We start from the raw sequence: 24,290 nt of genomic DNA on the forward strand, positions 1-24,290 counted from the left end.
TTATTATAAATTGGTTGACTTGCTGCGAAGTCCATTTCTTTGTTCAGGATTCTGGGGAGGGTTGGGTGGAGGTTTCTGGACAGAAAATTTTCTTCAGACCAGAAGTGCCTGGCCCTTCCCTGGGATATGTCTATACTTTGAGCTGGAAAGTTGTAAATTCCAGCTCGATGAGACACACCTGCAGTAGTTTGATTGAGGGAGTGCACTAAAAACAGAGTGTAGCTCAACTGGTGCGACGAGCTAGTATATACCTACTGTCTTGGATGGGTACGTATTTAGAGCAGCTAGCCCCTTCCACTGCTCACACCACCACACCTACACTATTTTTAGCATGCGAGCTCAGTCAGAGCTAGCGTAAATGTCTCCTCAAGTTGGAATTTACATCTCCAGCCCCACGCTTAGACATACCTCTGGGGTGCAGTTCTATCTAGGTACCTACATAGCCCTCACCCCCCTATTGTCTGAGTGCAGTTGAAATGAACAATAAACAAGCGCTCTCCTCTACCTCCAGGGATAGCTTGAAAAGTAGAAGAGTTGTGTCTCTCAATGTGCTTAGTTGCTTATTGAGAGCAATGGCAGGGGCTTTCCTTCCCCCCCCCCTTACATTGCTCTCACAAGGGTCAGGCGAAATCACAACACTTGCTACAACAATTATCCTTCTGTGTTGCCCACAAGTTGTGCATACACACACACAGAGCATAAGCGTATACGTAACTTATTATGAATGCACTTAATCTATCATGTCCACAACTAATGAGTTCTTAGAAGGGATTTGAATGAGGAAAGAGTTGCCCATTTTTTCGTATGTAGCTTGCTGTGTTTTCACTTCAGACCCACGGTCTCTCTCATGGGCATGCTCTACAAGTTGACATCCTTTTGGAATTTTAATTTTTTTCCCTACAAACCTCTCTTTTCTGATTTGGCCACTCTCCTCCTATCTCTTTTATATCTTGAGTGCTTTCTTTTCCTCCTTTCTTTCACTTCTCTCTCTTCCCCCCTCCACCTCTGTCTCCTACCTACTTATGCCTGTCTGCTCCATTCCAGATCTTTTAGTAATCTCGGAATGGATTTCAGAACATAGGCCTTGCTCTCCTGCTAATAGCCTCAACTTATAATTTTTTAATATGGGTGAGGTCGGGGGGGGGGGGGAGAAGAGAGAGAGAAACTATTCTCAATTTTCTAATTTCCAACGCGCACCAAGGACTAGTCACATGACTAAAGATTACTGGCATAAGGAGGGGTTGGGCCCAATCAAGTGTTACTGAGGTTGAATGGATATGAAGTGGATTTGTACTTTTCACCCTGCACAGGCAGGTGATTTCACCACCCCGCAGTTTTCTAGGGGCACATTCTCAACTAGTGTAAATTGTCATAGCTCCACTGACTTTGAAGAAGCTATGACAGTTTACACCAGCTAAGGATCTGCCCTACTGTTCAGCCTTGTCATAAACACCCTGTGAGTTATTCCAAGAGACTTCAGACTAATACACTGTCGTGGGAGACAGCGAGACAGACCCTAACTCACTGCAGTCAATGAGTGCTTCTACCATTGATTTAAAGCGAAAAAGTATTGGGCCCTGAGTCATCTTTTCTAAAGCTCTGAGTACCTTTACTGAGAGTCACTGCCTTTGTCTTGTTCGATAGAATGTGATTTATAGAGCTAAAAGTCCTGAGACATTCGGCAGCCTAAAGCTTATTTTAAACTGGTCAGTCTTCTCTAATCTCTCCCATTCTCATTTTTGTAAATCTCTTTTTCCTTTCCTTCAAGAAAGCAATTACATAACTGAAAAATATTGATCCTACCCCCAGTATCATAGCAACTAAGTTATTTTTAAGAGACCTGTTAGTCCTAAACTAAGACAGCTAGACTAGCACCTTTTTGACCATTGAAGGAATGTAAAAAATGACTTCCTACTGCTGATGTAAGCAGTGTCAGGATGAGCTCCACCCTGACATCTGGTGGTGAGGTGTGGCAAGTTGTGGAAAAGAACTTCAGGGGCAGATCTCATTTGCATAGGCACACCCACCACGCCTAGAATGAGACCATAGCTGCCCAAATGGTCACTTTGGCCGCTGTGGGATCCCCAGTGTCTCTGTTATTGGGGCAGGAAGAATAAATTGTTATTACCCTGATTATGGGAACTGTGCTTGGAACTGTACGTGGCCTTTTGTTACGATGGAGGGATTCACCATCATCTAAGTAGCACTCGCTAGGCAAGGGTCATGGGTTCCAAAACTGTGTGAAGGGAGAGAGGCTGGGGACAAGTATTAATACTTGGTGGCATGGGCCCCTTGGTGAGGGCCTTACATGCTGATTGTACTTCCTCCTCTCTCCACTGTAGAATATCAGAGCTAATTTTGATTTCATTAGAAGTCTAGTTATAGGCTGCTGAGCTCACTTTGGGCTGACAGTGCACCAGCACTGGGGCTCCCCTACTATAAGCTGAATTCACCTAAGAGCTGAAATCACTGAGTGTTGTGTTAAGTAGTGGGGGAGCCTGAAGATATATTGTGGAGCAGTTTGCGGGACGGCTGGTGAAGCAGTTCGACGCGGAGCAGTGTGTGGATGGCAGGAGCTGCTTGTGGGCCGTGGAGCTGAGTGAAGGAGTTCGTGGGGCGGCTGGCGGAGCGGAGCGCAGCTGAGCGAAGGAGTTCGTGGGGCGGCTGGTGGAGCGGAGCGCAGCTGAGCGAAGGAGTTCGTGGGGCGGCTGGTGGAGCGGAGCGCAGCTGCGCGAAGGAGTTTTGTGGGGCGGCTGGCGGAGCGGAGCGCCGCTATGGAGCTATGGGGCGGTCAGCTTCAGATCACGTAAGGTGCCTCTTACCCCCGTCCCATTTCCACCCAGGTTGGGAGGTAAAGCTCCGCTGATAAACTTTCGAACTCTGGGGCTGCCCTGACCAGGGACAGAGACTTTTGGGGCATTGGACTTTTGGGGTTGCTGGACTCAAGAACCAAAGGGAAAAGGGCATGCCCCAATTTGCCTGGGGTGGGGTTGTTTTTGCTCATGGGTTGTGTTATGAATCCGGTTGGTGGTGTTTCCCCAACATAATGCCACATTGTTTCTCTCTGTTATTAAAAGACTTTTGCTACACTCAGACTCTGTGCTTGCGAGAGGGGAAGTATTGCCTCTTGGAGGCGCCCAGCGGGGGTGGTATATATTTTTCCCAGGTCACTGGGTGGGGGCTCGAGCCGGTTTGCATTGTGTTATTGGAATGGAACCCCTAGATATTGAACCCGGCCCTTGTTGCTGCCAACTCTGACGGGCAGAAGGGTTACATTTTTGGGGGCTCGTCCGGGATGAGAGATGTGAAAGGGCTTTTCAAGAAATCATTACTTGCCTAACTCATGCTCCAGTCCTAGTTTTTGCTGACCCAAGCAAACCATTTATCCTGCATACTGATGCCAGTTTGGAGGGTCTGGGAGCAGTCCTGTACCAGGAAGTGGAAGGCAAATGTAAACCTGTAGCCTTTGCCAGCCGAGGATTGTCTGATAGTGAAACTCGCTATCCCACCCACAAGCTGGAGTTTTGGCCTTGAAATGGGCCATCACTGAGAAATTTCGAGACTACTTGTATGGTGCTCAGTTCCAGGTGTGGACAGACAACAATCCACTGACTTATGTGTTAACAAGTGCTAAGCTGGATGCTACAGGGCAGAGATGGGTGGCCGCCTTGGCTAGCTATGAGTTCAGCATTCAGTACCGATCAGGGAGAAGCAATGTAGATGCAGATGCATTGTCCAGGCGTCCGCAGGCTCCAGAAGTTGCTGTGATACCCACAGATGGAGTGAGAGCTATTTGCAGTGTGAGTCGCCGAGAGCCAGAGGCCCGTGAAGACTTTCAGGGATGTGTTGCAGAAGCTTTGGGCCTGCCCCCTGAATGCATGCCTTCTGCTTCGGTGAACTATATTGCATTAGACCAATCTCCTTTGCCCATGCTCAATGCGGCTGACTGGCAAGAAGCCCAGCGGCAAGATATTGACATTCGTGATACACTACTTGCCAAAAGGGAGGGGCGAAGCCCAACTGCGGTTGTCCCACCTAACCCGGAGGGTAAACTACTATTGAGAGAATGGACCAAACTAAAACTGATTCAGGGAGTGCTACACCGAATGACCACTGACCCTTTACAAAAACAACGAGCACAACTAGTACTGCCAAAAAAGTACAGAGCCCTGGCCATGAGGGCCCTGCATGATGACTTTGGGCATTTAGGGATGGAGAGGACCCTGGAACTTATTCGTAGTAGGTTCTATTGGCCCCGAATGGCTGAAGATGTTCGCAGGAAATGTGAGACTTGCGCTCGATGTGTTCAAAGGAAAACTCTGCCCACGAGGGCTGCATATCTCAAGAACATCACCAGCAACAAACCTTTGGAGTTGGTATGCATTGATTTCTTGTCTGTAGAGGTAGACAAGAGGAATGTTGGAAACATTCTAGTAGTGACTGACCATTTTACACGGTATGCACAAGCATATCCCACACGTGATCAGAGGGCCACCACCGTTGCTCGAGTATTGTGGGACAAATATTTCTCAGTCTATGGATTCCCGGCTCGGATACACTCTGATCAGGGGCGGGATTTTGAGAGTCACCTTCTGAAGGAGGTGCTGAAGATAGCAGGAATTAAAAAGTCTAGGACAACGCCTTATCACCCCCAAGGTGATCCTCAGCCAGAGAGGTTCAATCGAACCCTATTAGATATGTTGGGAACTTTGCGACCAGAGCAGAAGGCAACCTGGAGCCAGCATGTCGCATTTCTGGTGCATGCCTACAATGCCACAAAGAACGATGCTACGGGAGTCACCCCATATCTCTTGATGTTTGGGCGAGAACCAAGATTACCCATAGACTTGTGCTTTGGTGTATCAGAGGATGGAGATAGCTATGAAACTCATCAGCAATATGTATCCCGACTAAGAGAAAAGCTGCGGGATGCTTATCGCTTAGCTACCGCTGCGGCTCGGAAGAACGCAGACCGCAACAAACATCGATATGATGCTAGAGTGCGTTCGCAGGAGCTCCAGCCGGGGGACAGAGTCTTGCTGCGAAATTTGGGTATTGCTGGCAAACACAAGATAGCTGACAGATGGAAGGCAATACCTTACCTGGTGATGGAAAAGCTGGGAGATCTGCCGGTCTACAAGATCAAACCTGAAGACGGTCCAGGGCAAATAAAGACGGTGCATAGAAACCTTTTGCTCCCTGTGGGGGAATTGGTAAGCACCCCTTGTGAGATGGGCCACGGCAGGGCCGCCGGGCAGAACAGAGGTGCTAGACCAAAGCCGCCATCCAACACAGACAGTGGGCCCCCTGCAGCTAACTTACCCCTATTCTGCACATCTGAGAGTGAGTCTGAGGAGGAAGACACAACCCTGGTGTATCCTGGGATGGAGACAAGATTTCAGTCTCGATCAGCTGAACCAAACGAGAGTTTTCCCTCTTCCGCCCTAAACCCAATGGCGGAACTATTTAGGCCCCTTTCTGATACCCCGGTGCTGCTGATGAGACCCCCCTGTGATGACACACACAGGTTATTGGACAATGGGGACAGACAGGTAGAGGATGTCCTGGGCACCTTGGACCCTCCAGCGTTAGAACTAGGAGTGCAGGGGCCTACGCCAGTAGCCGAGGGACCCTCCAGGGAAGCCTCTCCATCCGTCACTCAAGAGGATGTTCCCCTTACTTCGGCAACAGAGATTCTCAATAGACGAGACAGGGTGATAAGACCAGTGAAACGGTTAACTTATGATGCACCTGGGGTGACTAGTGAGGAGCCAATACATTTAGCACACAGGCTTGTGGAAGCTAAAGTGGGCTTCCTGAGGCCCTTTGGAGGAAACCAATGAGTTGGTATAAAGGGAGTGTGATTTGTCGGGACGACAAAGTCTTGGCTGGGGGGAGGATGTAAGCAGTGTCAGGATGAGCTCCACCCTGACATCTGGTGGTGAGGTGTGGCAAGTTGTGGAAAAGAACTTCAGGGGCAGATCTCATTTGCATAGGCACACCCACCACGCCTAGAATGAGACCATAGCTGCCCAAATGGTCACTTTGGCCGCTGTGGGATCCCCAGTGTCTCTGTTATTGGGGCAGGAAGAATAAATTGTTATTACCCTGATTATGGGAACTGTGCTTGGAACTGTACGTGGCCTTTTGTTACGATGGAGGGATTCACCATCATCTAAGTAGCACTCGCTAGGCAAGGGTCATGGGTTCCAAAACTGTGTGAAGGGAGAGAGGCTGGGGACAAGTATTAATACTTGGTGGCATGGGCCCCTTGGTGAGGGCCTTACATGCTGATTGTACTTCCTCCTCTCTCCACTGTGGAATATCAGAGCTAATTTTGATTTCATTAGAAGTCTAGTTATAGGCTGCTGAGCTCACTTTGGGCTGACAGTGCACCAGCACTGGGGCTCCCCTACTATAAGCTGAATTCACCTAAGAGCTGAAATCACTGAGTGTTGTGTTAAGTAGTGGGGGAGCCTGAAGATATATTGTGGAGCAGTTTGCGGGACGGCTGGTGAAGCAGTTCGACGCGGAGCAGTGTGTGGATGGCAGGAGCTGCTTGTGGGCCGTGGAGCTGAGTGAAGGAGTTCGTGGGGCGGCTGGCGGAGCGGAGCGCAGCTGAGCGAAGGAGTTCGTGGGGCGGCTGGTGGAGCGGAGCGCAGCTGAGCGAAGGAGTTCGTGGGGCGGCTGGTGGAGCGGAGCGCAGCTGCGCGAAGGAGTTTTGTGGGGCGGCTGGCGGAGCGGAGCGCCGCTATGGAGCTATGGGGCGGTCAGCTTCAGATCACGTAAGGTGCCTCTTACCCCCGTCCCATTTCCACCCAGGTTGGGAGGTAAAGCTCCGCTGATAAACTTTCGAACTCTGGGGCTGCCCTGACCAGGGACAGAGACTTTTGGGGCATTGGACTTTTGGGGTTGCTGGACTCAAGAACCAAAGGGAAAAGGGCATGCCCCAATTTGCCTGGGGTGGGGTTGTTTTTGCTCATGGGTTGTGTTATGAATCCGGTTGGTGGTGTTTCCCCAACATAATGCCACATTGTTTCTCTCTGTTATTAAAAGACTTTTGCTACACTCAGACTCTGTGCTTGCGAGAGGGGAAGTATTGCCTCTTGGAGGCGCCCAGCGGGGGTGGTATATATTTTTCCCAGGTCACTGGGTGGGGGCTCGAGCCGGTTTGCATTGTGTTATTGGAATGGAACCCCTAGATATTGAACCCGGCCCTTGTTGCTGCCAACTCTGACGGGCAGAAGGGTTACACTAGGATACATCCCAACATTATAAAAATTTAATTGTATTAATGTGGCTCTCTGACTCTGACCTCAGATTTTGCGTCTTATCTCAGATTTTGCTTTGCCGTGGCTCATTTACAAACCATTTAATCTGTTTGTGTTGCCTTAGCTCCATTTTGAATTGAAGCATATCAACAAACAAAAATCAGCTAAATGGTTGTTAGCTGAACCAGTATTTGGAATGTATTGCTATGCTGCATACAGACTATAGAAAATGTATGTTGATCATTTAACATGGCAGGTCTTAACATTATTGTTTCTTGTGCTTAAAATTCCACAGCAGAGAGTATTAGAAACAGCAAGATTCCTTAATTAAGCAATAGGTGCTGAATAGGGAAAGTGGTTATCATCAGATAATTGTTCTTTTGGGACATTATGAGGCATAAGGTGCAGCAGAGTGTCTCTAACTTCCCATGTTGTGTGATAAATCTATGGGATCTGCTTGCCACAAGATTAGTTTAACTAGTTTTATTAATAAAAAAAACATACGTCTTTTTGCTATAAAATGGTCTCCAGTTTAGAATGTTGAGCAGCATTTGTAATTGTTCTGTAGAACTGAACTGTCTGTTTTCTTACAGAGCTGGTCAGAATGATCCTTAATCCCATCAGTTTTGTAGTCTGTCTTTTAAAAGTATGGATCCAAGTTCTCTGCACTGAATGCGCACATAGGCACATCATTTCCCTGTATGACACATCGCCACCATACAAATGTCACAGGCCAGTGTGATCACTGTGTGGATAGGAGATGGTTAAGTCTAGGGTTAGGCCAAAAAAAAAAAAAAAATCCTCTCAGAGCTATCCTTAATGTTACAGACAACTGCCAACATCACCCCTATTAACTTAATCCATACTGACTTTTCAACAGAAACAGAAATTTGTGATGGGCACATCTCAAGTTGACGGATTCTCTTTATAAGACCCTCAGATGAGACCCTTCCACCCACACAGATGCTACAGAAATGTGAGTGAGCAAGCCTCAAAAAAGAGTAACAGGGCTAAGCCCCATGTCTCTATTGGGATGTTCTGACTGATAGTACAATATCGTCCTGATCTGCTGGCATCTTATTATTGCTAGGACCAGTGATGAGCTGCCAAAATCTTAACAACCGGTTCCCTATAAAAAGTTCTGAATTAAGGGATGTGCCCCAGTATGTATTTTTTGTACCAACAGGGTTACCATACATCCATATTTTCCCGGGAGGAATTTTTAAAATTTAAAAATTCCTCCCGGACGGCGATTTAAGAACCAAAAAGCCTGACCTGTCCGGGAAACTACAGATGTATGTTAACCCTGCCTAAAGTTCTTTTTTAAAAAGATGGGCCTGAACTAGAAATGAGCTCCGTTTCACATGTGTGGGTCCCCGCCACTCCCTGGGGGTGTGATAGGGTGACCAGATGTCCTGATTTTATAGGGACAGTCCTGATTTTGGGGTCTTTTTTCTTATATAGGCTCCTATTACCCCCCACCCCCTGTCCTGATTTTTCACACTTGCTGTCTGGTCACCCTAGGGTGTGCACATGTGTGGGTCCCAGCTACTCCAGGCCCCCCTCATTGAAGCAGGTGTGCAGGGTTACTGCCCTAGGAACTGCAGGGCACCAGTGGACGTGGGGCCAGCTGCAGACAGGGGCGTGGGGCAGGGCTAGCTGGAAGCACGGGGTGCGGGTCTGGCTGTGGGCAGGGCAGGGGGTGCGGAGCTGGCTGGAGACAGGAGGGTGCGGGGTTGGCTGGAGACAAGGGGGTGTGGGGCTGGCTGGAGACAGGGCAGGGGCTGACTGGAGGTAGGGGCCGGTTGCAGGCAGGGCAGGGCGGTGCAGGGCTGGCTGGAGACAGGAGCTGGCTGTGGGCAAGGCTGGAGGTGCAGCAGGGGCTGGTGCAGGCAAGGGCAGGGGGTGTGGGTGCGGCTGGAGACGGGGGCCGGCTGCAGGCGCGGGGGGCGGCTGGAGGCGGGAGGTGCAGGGGGCGGCTGGAGGCGGGCGCCGGCTGCAGGCGGGAGGTGCAGGGGGCGGCTGGAGGCTGGGCAGGGGGTGGCTGCAGGCAGGGTAGTGGGTGCTCACAGGGAGAGCGGCTTGGAGCAGTCTGAGCAGCAGGACGCAGCCCAGGCCCAGCAGAGCAGCCGGGGACCCACCATGCAGCAGCGGGAGCCCCAGGGCCAGGGGAACAGCAGCAGCAACAGGGCTCATGCCCAGGGCCAGGCGGCAGCCCATATGGCTCCCACAGTGCAGCGCCCCCAGCGGCCGGAGGAGGAATTACGTCACTTCCCAGCCGGAGCCCATCAAAGCCTCAGCGCCCACTGCAGGGAAGCGGGTTAACAACCAGTTCTAAAACTGCTTCAAAATTTAACAACCGGTTCACGCGAACCGGTGCGAACTGGCTCCAGCTCACCACTGGCTAGGACCCTATCAAATTCACAGTCCATTTTGGTCAATTTCACAGTCATAGGATTTAAAAATTGTAAATTTCATTATTTCAGCTATTTAAATCTGAAATTCCACAGTGCTGTAATTGTAGGGGTCCTGACTCAAAAAGGAGTTGTGAGGAGGGGGTCACAAGGTTATTGTAGAGGAGGTTGTGGTACTGCGACCCTTACTTCTAAGCTGCTGCTGGCGGCAGCACTGTTATCAGAGCTCGGTGGCCGGAGAGCGGCGGCTGTTGGCCATGAGCCCAGCTGTGAAGGCAGAGCTGCCGCCAGCAGCAGCGCAGAAGTAAGGATGGCATGGTATGGTATGACCACCCTTACTTCTGCACTGCTGCCTGCAGAGCTGGGCCCTTGGTCAGCAGCTGCCCCTCTCTATCCACCCAGCTCTGAAGGCAGCACAGCAATAAGGGTGGCAATACCGCGGCCCCCCTAAAATAACCTTGCGACCCCCCTGCAACTCGCTTTTGGATCAGGACCCCCAATTTGAGAAACACTGGTCTCCCCCGTGAAACCTGTATAGTATAGGGTAAAAGCACACAAAAGACCAGATTTCACAGTTCCTGACGCATTTTTCATGGCCTTGAATTTGGTAGGTCCCCAATTATTGCTATCTGCAGTTTAACTGAATTCATTAAGGGCTGAGTGCTGCAGTGTGTGTGTGTGTCATCAATCTCCCATGCTAATAAGATCTAAACACCAATCATCATTAATTTCCTTAACTAGTTAAAGGGTTTGGATTGTAAACAGCAGTCCATACCATACAACTGTCCAAGACAAGGGTGCAGTGTCAGCCATTTTAAGATACAGAATTGAAGTTTGACTTTGTTACCCTGTAGACACTGAATTCATACTTAGTAAGAAAATAACATTGAAAAATGTTATCTTCAGATCACCTATTATAAGGTTAACTATATAACAGCAGTGGGAATAGGGCCAGAACCCCTAGCCAAGTTCACAGCAGCTAATAATCCATGTGCTTTATGGCTAGGAAAATAGACAGAAATGAAAGGTTGCTATTTCAGCTAAAAGCATTTGTTCTGAACCTACATGCCCTATTCTGCCTTCCCTTACACTAAGGTAAATCTAAAGTAGCTCAACTGAAGTCAATGGAGTCTTCTCAACAAGAAGAAGAGTGGAAGTGGGAGCGGAATCAGGTCCTCCTTTTTTCCAAAAACTCTTCTACACAAATTTAAGGCTAACTTACTGAATCAGTCAAAAAGAACTGCTAATAAATTCTTATGCAAATCGGTACGTTAACATGTAGAGTGGCATATTTAAAGATGTTATTCTCCACCAAACATGTCTGAACACTCATTAAGGTTACTTCATGAGGAGGGATAATCTTGTGTGTACGGCACTGCTGTGGGACTCAGGAGAGATGAGCTCAGTGTCCAGGTCTACAACTGATCTCCTCTGTGATTTTGGGCAAGTCACTGGACCTCATCTGTCAGATAGGAAGCGCAACGCTTCCTTACCTCACAGAGATGTCAAACTGGTATTTCACTAATCTCTGGGAGGTATTCACAGATTATGCTAACAGGGCAGTATGAGTACCTGGACAGGAAGGTTGGAGACAAACACACAATATTATGCTTCATGTTCTTCCCTCTTTGGCTTAAATTGGGTGTTTACAGGTTTCTTGAAGGATTTTGAATTTGATCCCTGACATTTTTAATAGGAGATCCTCAACTGGGCTTTAGAAAAACCCTATTATTCACGGTCAGAAGTAAAGGCACACAGGCAGGGACATACCCACAATGCACTGGACTTCTCTCTTCCCCCCCCCGCTTTAAATATTGCATAATAGTTGTTCTAGACTCTGTATTTTCTGTCCCCGTGTAGCTTGCTTTTGATTTAATCTGTGGTTCTTCTACTCAAAACAGAACATGCCTACATTTTCTGCCTCTGAACTGCTGATGTGGCAGGTCAAGTTACCAGGAGTTACAGACTGTTTTCATGGAGCAGGAGCACAAACTGTGACTACTGAATGAGGAGTATCCTGACTGCCTTTAGTTCTCATGTCTAAAGTAAAAAAAGGACGAGAAACATCAAAGTACAAGTTAAGACCTACAAGAATTAGTGAATGCAGTGGAGGAAACACTGCAGGACCACATGAGGAACCAGAGAAGAGCTACTACTACTGATTGCCCTCCTTCTTTTAAAGCAAGTAGTGGCAGACACTAACCACTCAAGTTATTCAAAATTAGGAGTGCTATTTCTTCTAATAATTCTTGAGACCAGAGAAAATAGAAGATGATGTTTTATCTGAAGAGAGCGCTAAAGCTTCAGTATGGCTAGGATTTAGTTCAATTAAGTCCTGTTTTTTTCCTAACAAGTCTGCTTATCCCTACTTTGAAATGCTCATGTGGAAATCAAACTGCTTGGACAATGACTAGAGAAAAAGGCAAAGGGGAAGGATGGTTTCTAAAATAACCAGTACCAAAAGCATAAACATACTCTAGGACAGTGGCCAGAAGAACTGGTCTGACACACAGGAAGGAGTATGCTGTACCCCAGATGGTTGTAACTATGGGTATGCTACCTACCTGCCAGAAAGTTCCAAAAAAAATTCCTGAAGCATAATTGCCCACAGAGCTGCCCTTGGTCCAGTGCGCCTCTGTGGAGTCCCTTACACTGTGCTGTGCCTAAATGGTATGATTAAGCCCTAAACATGAAAATTGACTTAATATTTTCCTATAATGCTGTCTTATATGTATGCAAATGCTTGTATAGAAGATAACAATTCTTACCCTTTGCATTTTCCATGTCACTGCAATATTGCATGCAATTAAATGTTTAGGGTTAACGTTACCCTTATACAGGCAATGTATATGATCCACATTAACATGAGTGCTACATAATTACATGCAACATGAAATGGGAAATCTAAACCACTTTCCTCATTGCCTAAGAAATGGCCTTCTCCTTTTGGTTACTATTCCTCTCTAGATGCATTTTGGCAACATATCTCAACTTAATTACATGGTGTCAGCTGAGCAACTTGGAAATTTCAAGATCATTTACTTCTGTAGAAAAGCACACAGCCTCGGATTTAGGACACAATCTTGCTCTCAGATCCACAGGTACATGCTGCACCAGAGTGTGTAAAGTCAGTCACTGCATTCCACTGTAGCTGTATTTAAAAGATCTGCCGTAAAGCTTCTGCCCACGTATCTGAGAGCAGAACTTGAGATTGTAATGGCATAAATGAGGGTGACATGTACCCAGACTAAAGCAACTTTTCACTTCCCATCATTACTGTTATTTTCTATTTGTTTCCCACAGCAATACCATAGTGCGTACAATTAAAAGTTGTTTGGTTGTATGTAAGTTAGAGATGACATAGGGGAGATCTAATTAATATATTTTTGGTGACTGGGGGGGCTATGAGTGTGTAAAAACATCTATATTCTAAAAGAAGAGATTCTGAGTGAGAAAATTTCCTTTTTGGTCAGGAGACCAATTCCTAAGAGATTATTTCTTGCTGTTTGTCACAGAGCTCTGAGTGTGGGACATTTACAGTGGCACAGTACCTGTTGCACACTTAATGACAATCCTATTCCTTGTCTCTCTCAAAGATCCAAACCAACTGTAGAGGTAGAAGGCATAGAAGTGACAGGAGAATAAAGGCTCTAGATCATCATTTAAAATTAGGCTACACACAGCATAAAACACTGAACTATACTTGCACTTTGCTCCAGGGTCTAAACCAGAAGAAGTCACTGGTAAATTGGAGTAAGACAAAAAATAAAACTGTAGCTACTTTCAGGTTTGATGCACGTTAAAAATATGAATTCATCATTTGTACTATAATTTTAACTAAGTTAGATGTTTTAACAGGTTCTCAGCAGGGCTTCACTTGCAGCATAATTGGATCAGCTAAACTTTATAAATGTTCATGGAATGGATGAGAATTTAGTCAGTGTAACTACTACATGATCTTGCCCACGGAACCACAGTTCTGATCAGAAAAAGAGTACTTGTGGCACCTTAGAGACTAATGCTCAAATAAATTTGTTAGTCTCTTAAGGTGCCACAAGTACTCCTTTTCTTTTTGCGAATACAGACTAACACGGCTGCTACTCTGAGTTCTGATCAGGGAGCTTTTCAATTCTAAGTTCATATTTCAAAAGATCTTTACATTGATTTTATTGTATAAGGGACTATACATTTATGCAGCTATCTGTGTTCCCTCAGTAGCATTTCCAAAGCCCACAATGCACTGTCTTTTTAAATTTTGTCTCACTGCAATGAACATCTCAGTCTTTTCTTCTGAACACTATAACACTTGTCAATGTAATATCAAGAACCAATTTATTTTCAGTGTTCTGGATAATCATTTATATAGAAAGCAGCAGGGCATATCAACACGCCAGTTACATTCCAGGTATGTCCCAGTAAATGATTGGGTAGACCATATAAAAGGTTTTTTTTAAAGTACAATCATCTGAACTTTACCATCCAAAAAACTGACCACAGACAAAAACCACAGCCATTCTAAATTTCAGTGCATTTCTCAAACAAAATTATCAGTGTATTTATTTCAGTTAATGGCATGGGCCCCAATTCAGCTAAGTATTTAAGCTGAAGTTGTCCCTTTGAAGTCATCAACAGTACAGAGCCCATATCTATCTGCTTTTCATTCACTGTATACCTAAACTTGCAATGAACACTTTACTATGTAAAGCCTTCAGCTTTATCAGAGGTTAACTTAAAAACAAAATCAAAACACTAGACTCAACTGGGTAAAATATATCTTTTTTGTTGGTTTCAAATTAAACCACCACCACCTTTTAAATTTTATGCATCACAGTCTGCAAATGCACAAATGCAAATGCAAACAGATTTTTATTAACTCATTCACTATTATTCACTATTAGAATGGCTTAAAATGTCACAGCAAGAATGCGTGTAACTTTTATGCAACTGATCAACAACCCACCACCAGCCTGAAAATGAAAAATCACATGTTATTGGTTCTATTTCCCTAACTGGCTAAACCTAACTAGTCATGAGGGTTAACAAAAGACATTTTCACTTTTTCTTTGAGCCTAAGCTGCTTCTTTCCAGAGGAAAGTAAAATTACAGTGTGTGTGGGGGGGAGGAGTAATGACTTATTCACAATTTATATTTCTTTTTCATCACATTTAAATAGCGAGCCTCCTGTGTGTGTTCCTTCTTGGACCATTGATAGGAGTTATTCCCTGTATGAAGCCTACCTCATAGTGACTGTGATCATCACCCACAGCCAAAATCTGTTCAACGCAGCTGTCGGCACTGAAGAAACAAAGTCACATCAGCAGCAGTAACAGTGCTAATAGTATACTGGCAAAGGGGGAAGAAATTGCTACAGGACAAGCATGGATATCAATAGGCCACAGCCAGGCAAGCAGATAAGCTTCACATCAGCAGTACAGCTTTGTCATACAGTGGGCATCTCCCATTATTAGCAATCCTTCAGCCCCCCCACAACCACATGGCAGATCTCAGGAAGCTGTGGCAACAGAATTTATGGCCAATTTGGAAAGAGCAGGCAATCAAGGACTGGTGACCACTTTTTGAATGGTGGGCATATCAATCCATACTTCAATCACTTCCTTGCATCAACCAACCACCCCACTCCACTCCACCCCCTTTGATAAGTGATTATGTCAGCCTGATATCCATCCCAGGCAAGATAACGGAGGGGCTAATACAGGACTCAATTAAAAGAGCTAAGGGGAGGGTAACTTAATTAATGCAAATCAACATGAGATTATGGAAAATAGATCCTGTCAAGGTAACTTGATATCTTTTTTGATGAGATTACAAGTTTGGTTAATAAAGACAATAGTGTTGACTTAATAGACAGGCTTCTGTAAGGCATTTGACTTGGTCCCACATGACATTTTGACTAAAAATCTAGAATGATATCAAATTAACATTGCACACATTAAATGGATTAAAAACTGGCTAACTGATAGGTCTCAAAATGTAACTAAACAGGGAACCATCATCAAGCAGGGCCCCACATGGATTGGCTGTTGGCCCTATGCTAGTTTGCATTTTTATCAATGACCAAGAACAATATAATCACTGATAAAGTTTGCTGTGACACAAATTGGGGGAGAGGTAAAACAATGAAAAGGATACTTCATTGCGTCAGAGTGATGTAGATTGCTTGCACCCAGTTTATCAAGCAAACAATATTCATTTTCATACAGCTAAATGTAAATGCATACATCTAGACCAGTGGTTCCCAAACTTGTTCCACCGCTTGTGCAGAGAAAGCCCGACAGGCCGGGCCGGTTTGTATACCTGCTGCGTCTGCAGGTTCGGCCAATCGCGGCTCCCAGTGGCCACGGTTCACTGCTCCAGGCCAATGGGAGCGGCAGCAAACCGCAGCCACAGGGAGCTACGATCGGCGGAACCTGCAGATGCAGCAGGTAAACAAACTGGCTCGGCCCACCAGGGGCTTTCCTTGCACAAGCGGCGGAACAAGTTTGGGAACCACTGATCTAGACACAAAAAGTAAGCCATGCTTACAGGATGGGGGACTATCCTGGGAAGCAGTGACTCTGCATGAGATTTGCAGATCATGGTGGATAATCCACTGAACCTGAGCAGAGTATGACACTGTGGCAAAAAGAGCTAATGCAATGCATAAACAGGGGAATCTCAAGTAGGAGTAGAGAGATTATTTTACTTCTATATTTGGCACTGGTGTGACCGCTACTGGAATAGGGTGTCCAATTCTGGTGCCCACAATTCAAGAATGATGTTGATAAACTGGAGAGGGTTCAGAGAAGAACCACAAGAATGATTAATGGTTTAGAAACCATGAAGAGAGACTGAAAGAGCTCAATCTATTCCAAAGACAGCTAAGGGGGGACTTGATTACAGTCTATAAATACCTACATGGGGAACAAATATTTGATAATGGACTCTTCAATCTAGCAAAAAAAAGATACATCACGATCCAATGGCTGGAAATTGAGCTAGATGAATTCAGAATGGAAATAAGGCATACATTTTTTGACTGGGAGGGTAATTAACTATTGGCATAATTTACCAAGGGTCATGGTAGATTCTCCATCATGGACAATTTTTAAATCAAGATAGGATGTTTTTCCAAAAGATCTGCTCTAGGAATTACTTTGGAGAAGTGCTATGGCCTGTGTAATACAGGAGGCCAGACTAGATGACCACAATGGTCCCTTCTGGCCTTGGAATCTAGGAAAGTATGTGTGTGGCTATGGAATGCTCCCCAACCCATAGAGTAGCCACAAGGCCACATTCTGCCCACAGATGGTAATAGCAGCAATGACCCAATATGCTCCTCTATGCACAGCTTATGGCCAAAGGCAAATTTTAGAGCAGATTCGGTAAGTGCAGTGCAGTGTAGGCACAGCACAAGACAAGAATCTGGTTCAGCACTTCTATTACACATCACTATAGATTTGGCACTTTTTGATAACAGTAGAGTTGTAGACTGGAATCTGCCTCAACACAATAAAAGACCAGAAAAGTGAAGAGAAAAAAATATTTTAATTACGTTTTCCAATTACATGTTGGATTTTCTTTCTAACATCTCAATGCTAACTAGACTTGAACAAATAGTTCATAAAATAACTATACGTTCAATTTAATCTCTGTTGCAATTCATGATTTTTTCATGAACAGCACAACTTGCTTGAATTAATCGGATATTTGAAATTATTGTATAATTTTGCATATTATTATTGGCCTGACCTGGTTTACACCGAAGGTATTCAATATTTAAATGCAAACTGTTTGGACTAGACATTGAGGTTGCATGGTTTGTTTCAGTTATCTAACTGGATAACTCTTAAAATAAGAAAATAAGAAAAACATTGTAGGGAGAGTGGTCGCTTTGGATGAGCTATTACCAGCAGGAGAGTGAGTTTGTGTGTGTGGTTTTTGGAGGGTGGTGGGGGGTGAGAAAACCTGGATTTGTGCTGGAAATGGCCCACCTTGATTATGATACACATTTTAAAGAGAGTGGTCACTTTGGATGGGCTATTACCAGCTGGAGAGTGAGTTTGGGGGGGGGGGGGGCAGAGGGTGAGAAAACCTGGATTTGTGCTGGAAATGGCCCAACTTGATGATCACTTTAGATAAGCTATTACCAGCAGGAGAGTGGGGTGGAAGGAGGTATTGTTTCATGGTCTCTGTGTATATAATGTCTTCTGCAGTTTCCACAGTATGCATCCGATGAAGTGAGCTGTAGCTCACGAAAGCTCATGCTCAAATAAATTGGTTAGTCTCTAAGGTGCCACAAGTACTCCTTTTCTTTTTGCGAATACAGACTAACACGGCTGTTACTCTGAAACCTGTCTTAAAATAAGGTTTCTTTTGTGAAAACTTTACATGAATTCACATATGCTACATAATTCACAGTTTCTTTGACCATTCCTGTCAGTAAAGTCATCTGCTGGAATATTCACAGAAAGCGAACATGATAAAGGGGTGAGAATATAATCAAAGTGCAGGCATTTTTAATAAATTGAGAGGGTAATTGTGTAAGGGTTTTGCATTACTCACTCAGCTCAATTGCCAACACTACTTAAATAATGCAATGAGCTGAGCTTGTTCCTCAGAAGATTCAACGGTGGAATACACAGACCTATAGCTTTTCGTATCTGACACAGAAAAATTATTGGACAATTTGATTAATCAACAATTGATAATATGCAGAAAAAAACACCACTGATACCATTAATAATATTAACTATTCTGCTGCCTATTCCACGGCTGGCAGTTCAATTTCTCTGTATTATTCATTTCAGATTCCTGAAGACTAAAAGCCTGATCTGGCAGTTCTGGGCAGGAGCTTGCAGGATTGGAGCCATAACTGATCATTGTTTTAATGTAAAATTATTGATTTGTCTAGGTTAAATCTGAACTTAAGCATTAACAAAAAATGTTAAAGAAAGAAATACATTGTGCCAATAGCCACCTCTAACTCACTGGTTAGAGTGGACAGGGCTTGACTCAAGTTTCTTTTCCCCTTTTCAGTTTTAGTGTGTTCACACTCATTGGTTTCAGACCCAAACAAGGTTCAACTCCCAAAGCAAAACTTGAGTGACCACATTTTGCCTGGAACAGCTTGTGAAAATTCATAAGTTTGAATGTTTTTCACTTGACACCATACAGTAGTACTGGTTAAATCAAAAGTTAGTGCAAGTTTGCTTGAAATTTAGCCAAAAATATGTTATGAAGCTTCACCGAGCTTTTATGGAAGTTCCATTGCTTTATATTCAGATATTGTGCCCATCACCATGGCATTGAGTGATGCTGTAACTAAGCCTTATTGGAGGTCACAGACTCAAAAAATAGGTTATTAGGAAAATATCTTATTTCTCAAAACATCTCAGGTTGCTTGCTTTTGAATAACACCATCATCTAGAGATCCGTCACGCATATTTCAAATCAACCTTGGCTTGAGGTTCCACTGAGTTTGCTACCATTAACGGTTTTAAAAAAAAATTATGCCCACCAGATCTCTTAAAATTTTGTGAACTTTTTTCCTCTATCTAGATATCTACATTTTAGGTTGCTGTTTGTGCTATATTTCAAATTAGACCTGATTTTCTTGGAATAAGTTACATTGGACAAGTCACATCCTTTGCTTCTAGTTCTCTTATCTCTGCAGAATGTAATATTGTTACCCTTTTTGACTCATGTGGTTAGCCATATTGAAGATGTTGTGGATTGTTCCAGTTAGAAGGAGAAATTGATGACTAAGTCAGGTATTTTCTTTGATGCATTTTTTTTTTAAAGCAGGAATGCACAACGGCCTGTTGAAAGGCCCCAGGGGCCTCAAACCCAGGTGTGTGGGGGTCCTCCTGAGAGATATACTCCAATCCAGCACCTGGTATCTGGGATGGGGTCTAGGTAACGCAACTCGGGCACTAGCCCTGCCCCTATGCCCCAATTAGGAGAGCTCCAATGCTCCTGATTTGGGACCTTGGCTCCTATTCAAGCCAGAGGAGGAAACAGGAAGTTGTTTGTAGAACTAGGCTTCATCTTGTTACAGACTGCTGGTCTGGTGTGTTTACCTGTTCCTGCCTTCCTGGTATCCTTACTCTCAGCTTGACTCTTGGTAACTGCCTCCTAGTTCCTGCCCTCTGGTTCTGTCACCCAAAACTGGCCTGCTGGTATTCTGATTCAAACTGACTCTTGATCCCTGCTCTTGTATGTCTCTCAGTTCCAGTCTAATGTTCCAACCCAGCCTGATTCCTGACAATTGGCTCCTGTACCTGCATCTGATGCTAACCCCTAAGCCAGGCTCCCCAGACCCTGCCTCTGACACCTATTTCCCCAAACACAGGAGGAGCTACACAGAAGATAAGTTCTTTGCTTACAGCCCCAAGCCTCTTTAGCCAGCACCACACCCACAAGCCCCCTCACTAGGCTGCTCTCAGGGTCACACACTGTGCTTGTCCAGGCTGTCTCTGTCTCAGGGTACATCTACACCGCAGAATAAAAATATATAAAAAAATGCAGCACTGAGTCTCTAGGTCAACTGGCTTAAGCTCACAGGGCTCACATTACATGGCTAAAAACAGCCGTGTAGATGTTCCAGCTCAAGCTGGACTCTGGGCTCGAAGGCACTCCCATTCGGGTTTCAGAGCCCAGGCTCCAGCCCAAGCTGGGACATCTACCTGGCTATTTTTAGCCCCACGCATGAGCTCGAATGAGTTGACCTGGGCTCTGCGACTCGCTGCCACAGGAGGTTATTTGCAGTGTAGACATACCCTCTGTCTCACCCTGTGTGCTGTCTTCCTGATTTTCTCTCTCACACATACACTTCTGAGCAGACTTGAATGCGCCTTTGTTTTGAGCAGAGACATGCACCTGTGCTTTGGGTTTGGAGACTGCTGTTATTTCAGTCACTTTGCCTTTCCTTCAGGATGAATTTCGTGGTTGCACCCAATCCATAATAACGTTTAACCCAACTCAACACTATACTCAAATGTAGAGAAGATCCGAGGTTAGTCTGGGAAGTTAAAAACTTTAACCAATATCTACGTGGGAAACAATTTATTCTGGTTACAGATCATCAACCTCTAGTTTCAATGTTTAACCCAAAGAAAGGCGTACCAGTAATGGCAGTTGTACAGTCATAGAGATGGATTCTATTCTTCAGCATTCACTGTGATGATATTGAGTTCAAAGGTACTGAACAACATGTGAATGTCTTTGTCAAGCTTGCTTTTGGAAGCAGCAGGTAAGGATACTGAAATTGAACCAGACAGAGTAGACATGTTCTAGAAGTCTCTAATCAAATCCTTGCCAGTAACAACTACCACAGTCCAACACAAAACTAAGAAATGTTCCAGTGACAGCTGAAGTGCACAGTATGATGAATGGATGGAATTATGCACAAAAACAACCATTTCCAATGTTCTTTGCTCTAAAAACAACAGTTATGTGTATATCAAGATTGCCTGTGAGTGACACTAGAGCAGTTATTCCTACAAAGCTCCTTAGGTCATGAGTACTCCAAGAATTACAATAAGGCCTTCTGGGAATTGTAAAAATGAAAATCCTTGCTAAGAGCTGTTTGTGGTAGCCAGGGATTGATACACATGTAAGCAGAGACAGGGTGGACTCCACCCTGACATCTGGTGGTGAGGTGTGGCAAGTTGTGGAAAAGAACTTCAGGGGCTGATCTCATTTGCATAGGCTCACCCACCCCGCCTAGAATGAGGCCATAACTGCCCAAATGGTCACTTTGGCTGCTGTGGGATCCCCAGTGTCTCTGTTATTGGGGCGGGAAGAATAAATTGTTAGTACCCTGATTATGGGAACTGTGCTTGGAACTGTACTTGGCCTTTTTGTTATGATGGAGGACTCACCATCAACTGAGTAGCACTCACTAGGCAAGGGACATGGGTTCCAAAACTCTGTGAATTGAGAGAGACTTGAGACAGGTATTAGTGCCTGGTGGTGTAGGCCCCTTTGTGAGGGCCTGAAACACCAATTGCACCTCTGTCTCTCTCCACTGTGGAATGTCAGAGCTAATTTTGGGTCTATTAAGAGTTTTGTTACAGGTACTGTGCTGAATTCACTTCAGCCTTATGGTGCACCAGCACTAAGGCTCCCACTACTATGAGCTGAAATCACTGAGAGCTGAAATCACTGAGCACTGTGTCAAGTCGTGGGGAGCCGGAAGATCTAGTGTGCAGCGGAGCTATTTGTGAGACGGCGAGCTGAGCGGAGTGGAGCCGGTCGCGAGACGGCGGTGTGTTCGCGAGACGGCGAGCTGAGCGGAGTGGAGCCGGTCGCGAGACGGCGGTGTGTTCGCGAGACGGCGAGCTGAGCGGAGTGGAGCCGGTCGTGAGACGGCGGTGTGTTCGCGAGACGGCGAGCTGAGCGGAGCCGGTCGCGAGACGGCGGTGTGTTCGTGAGACGGCGAGCTGAGCGGAGCTGTTCGTGAGATGGCGAGCTGTGCAGAGTGGAGCCGGTCGTGGTGGAGCGGAGCAGAGCCCTGTGGGGCAGTCAGCTTCAGGACACGTAAGGTGCCCCTTACCTCTTTCCCCCACACCCAGGCACATTTTAGCCAGATTGGGGAGTAACACTCTGCAGGTGAACTTTTGAACTCCGGGGCTGGACTTTTTTGGACTTTGGGTGATTTGTGGATTGCTGGACTCAAGAGACGTTTGGGTTCTGGGACTCAAGAGCCTGAGGGAAAGGATGTGGCCCAATTTTTCTGGGGTGGGTCGGTGTTCATGGTTTGGTTAATGAACACTAGTTGTGGTGTTTCCCCAATTTAATGCTGATGTTGTTTGCCTCATGTTATTAAAGATTCTCTACTACACCAAGACTCTGTGCTTGCGAGAGGGGAAGTATTGCCTCCTTGAGGCGCCCAGGGGGTGTGTAAGATTTTCCCAGGTCACTGGGTGGGGGCTTGAGCCGGTTTTGCATTTGCTTTAATGAGAGGGAACCCCTTTGTACTGAACCCGGCCCTTGCTGCTATCAACTTGGCCTGGCAGAAGGGTTACACACAAATAGAGGAAAAGCAAACCAATATCAAAAGTTGTCAGCAAATAACGCATGCTAAACATGCTCCTTCATTCCTTGGGAGTGACCAGAGTTCTGTGACAAGTTTATACATAGACTACACTGTACCATATATGGAACATTGATTGCAGAAGATGCCCATTCTAAATGGCCCGAAGTATTCTGTATGAATTCAACTAATTTAGTGCAGATGACAGAAGTATTAAAATTTTTTGGAGGGCTGGAGTTCAGTGACAATGAAACTCAATTCACATTCAAAAAGAGTTTCCATTGTTTGTCAAAAAAAATATAATGGTATCATACATGTTGCATCAGCTCCCTACCAGCGCAGAAAAGTGATTGGCTGAAAGATTTATCCAGACAGCCAAGTGAGCAATTAATGCTACAACTCCAGATAAATGTAGCTTACAATACAAGACTGCAAATTTTCTACCCACCTACAGAAATACAGTCCATATTACTACAAATCCGACAGCAATGTTTTAAGGGGGGAGGGATAGCTCAGTGGTTTGAGCATTGGCCTGCTAAACCCAGGGTTGTGAGTTCAATCCTTGAGGGGGCCATTTAGGGATCTGGGGCAAAAATTGGGGATTGGTCCTGCTTTGAGCAGGGGGTTGGACTAGATGACCTCCTAAGGTCCCTTCTAACCCTGATATTCTATGATTCTAAGGGATGAAATTTAAGATCTCACCTCAACTTGTTAAAGTTCAATCTACAGAGAGACATTCAAAAGAAACAGTGTGATGAAATGGCCACAGTCAAACTCAGCTGTGCAGTCTGCAGAGAAAAATGTTTATTAAGAGATAATTCACAGAAATCTGGGAGTTATCACATCAGAGTGATCCACTCTGTCTTATCCGATAGAAATGGCACCAAATGTATCCTGGAGAAGATACATAAACTAGTTTTTAAAACACAATTTCAGCAGGATGTTCTACATTAATACCACCGATGAAAAACAGCAAGCCTACAATATAGCCATCAATGATACCAGTGAACCTATCCCTGTTTCTGCTACTTGTGATTCTAACATTATAGAGCAGGAAGATGTTACTGATTCAACTACATCAGAAAGTGCAGCCACTGTCCAAATATTGTTGTGATGTCTACAAGGCATTATCCAGAAGGAAGTCATAAATCATCTCTGGGACTTACTTTATAGCAGGTCGTATATTTAGTGACAGCAGTTTTCTTAGTAATGTGTTTGTAACTTCTTTATGTCCCTTTTCATAAAGAGGTAGGAAGAGCATGCTTTCCATAGTGTGTGAGCCCTCTAGTGGCACTCTCTATGTTCTAGCTTTTAGAAACCAGCAGAGCAGCAGGATATATATAGCTGGGCCTTGCTTGTCTGTGTATAGTTAGTAAACATGGTTATTTGGAACCTAGCTGTGCACGTGTGGTTTCTTCATATTATTGCTGTGTGACGAGCAAAAGACAACACAAAGTGAACATAAGAAAATTCAAAAACTTCAAAAGGTCCTGTTCCCTAATATTGTCAGCGAGAAAAAATTCCCTGTAGCTCCCTTATTACTCAAACGCTAAGGATGAATGCAACAAG

General features: G+C 45.1%; 1 protein-coding gene and 1 long non-coding RNA gene across 3 annotated transcripts in view; one reads left to right on the top strand and one right to left on the bottom strand.

Annotated features, from left to right (window-relative positions):
• Nucleotides 1–11,737, top strand: part of LOC144930881 (uncharacterized) — a 55,655-nt gene extending 43,918 nt beyond the window's left edge. Inside the window, exons 2-3 of the long non-coding RNA XR_013636344.1 lie at nucleotides 8,152–8,247; nucleotides 11,587–11,737. This is a non-coding gene — a long non-coding RNA (uncharacterized LOC144930881). The remainder of the gene's footprint in view (nucleotides 1–8,151; nucleotides 8,248–11,586) is intronic.
• The window catches only part of KCNAB1 (potassium voltage-gated channel subfamily A regulatory beta subunit 1), a 234,994-nt gene that overhangs the window by 176,791 nt on the left and 33,913 nt on the right, over nucleotides 1–24,290 (bottom strand). The window lies entirely within an intron of this gene.

Source organism: Lepidochelys kempii, chromosome 9 (assembly GCF_965140285.1).
Source record: "Lepidochelys kempii isolate rLepKem1 chromosome 9, rLepKem1.hap1, whole genome shotgun sequence".
Lineage (NCBI taxonomy): Eukaryota > Metazoa > Chordata > Testudines > Cheloniidae > Lepidochelys > Lepidochelys kempii.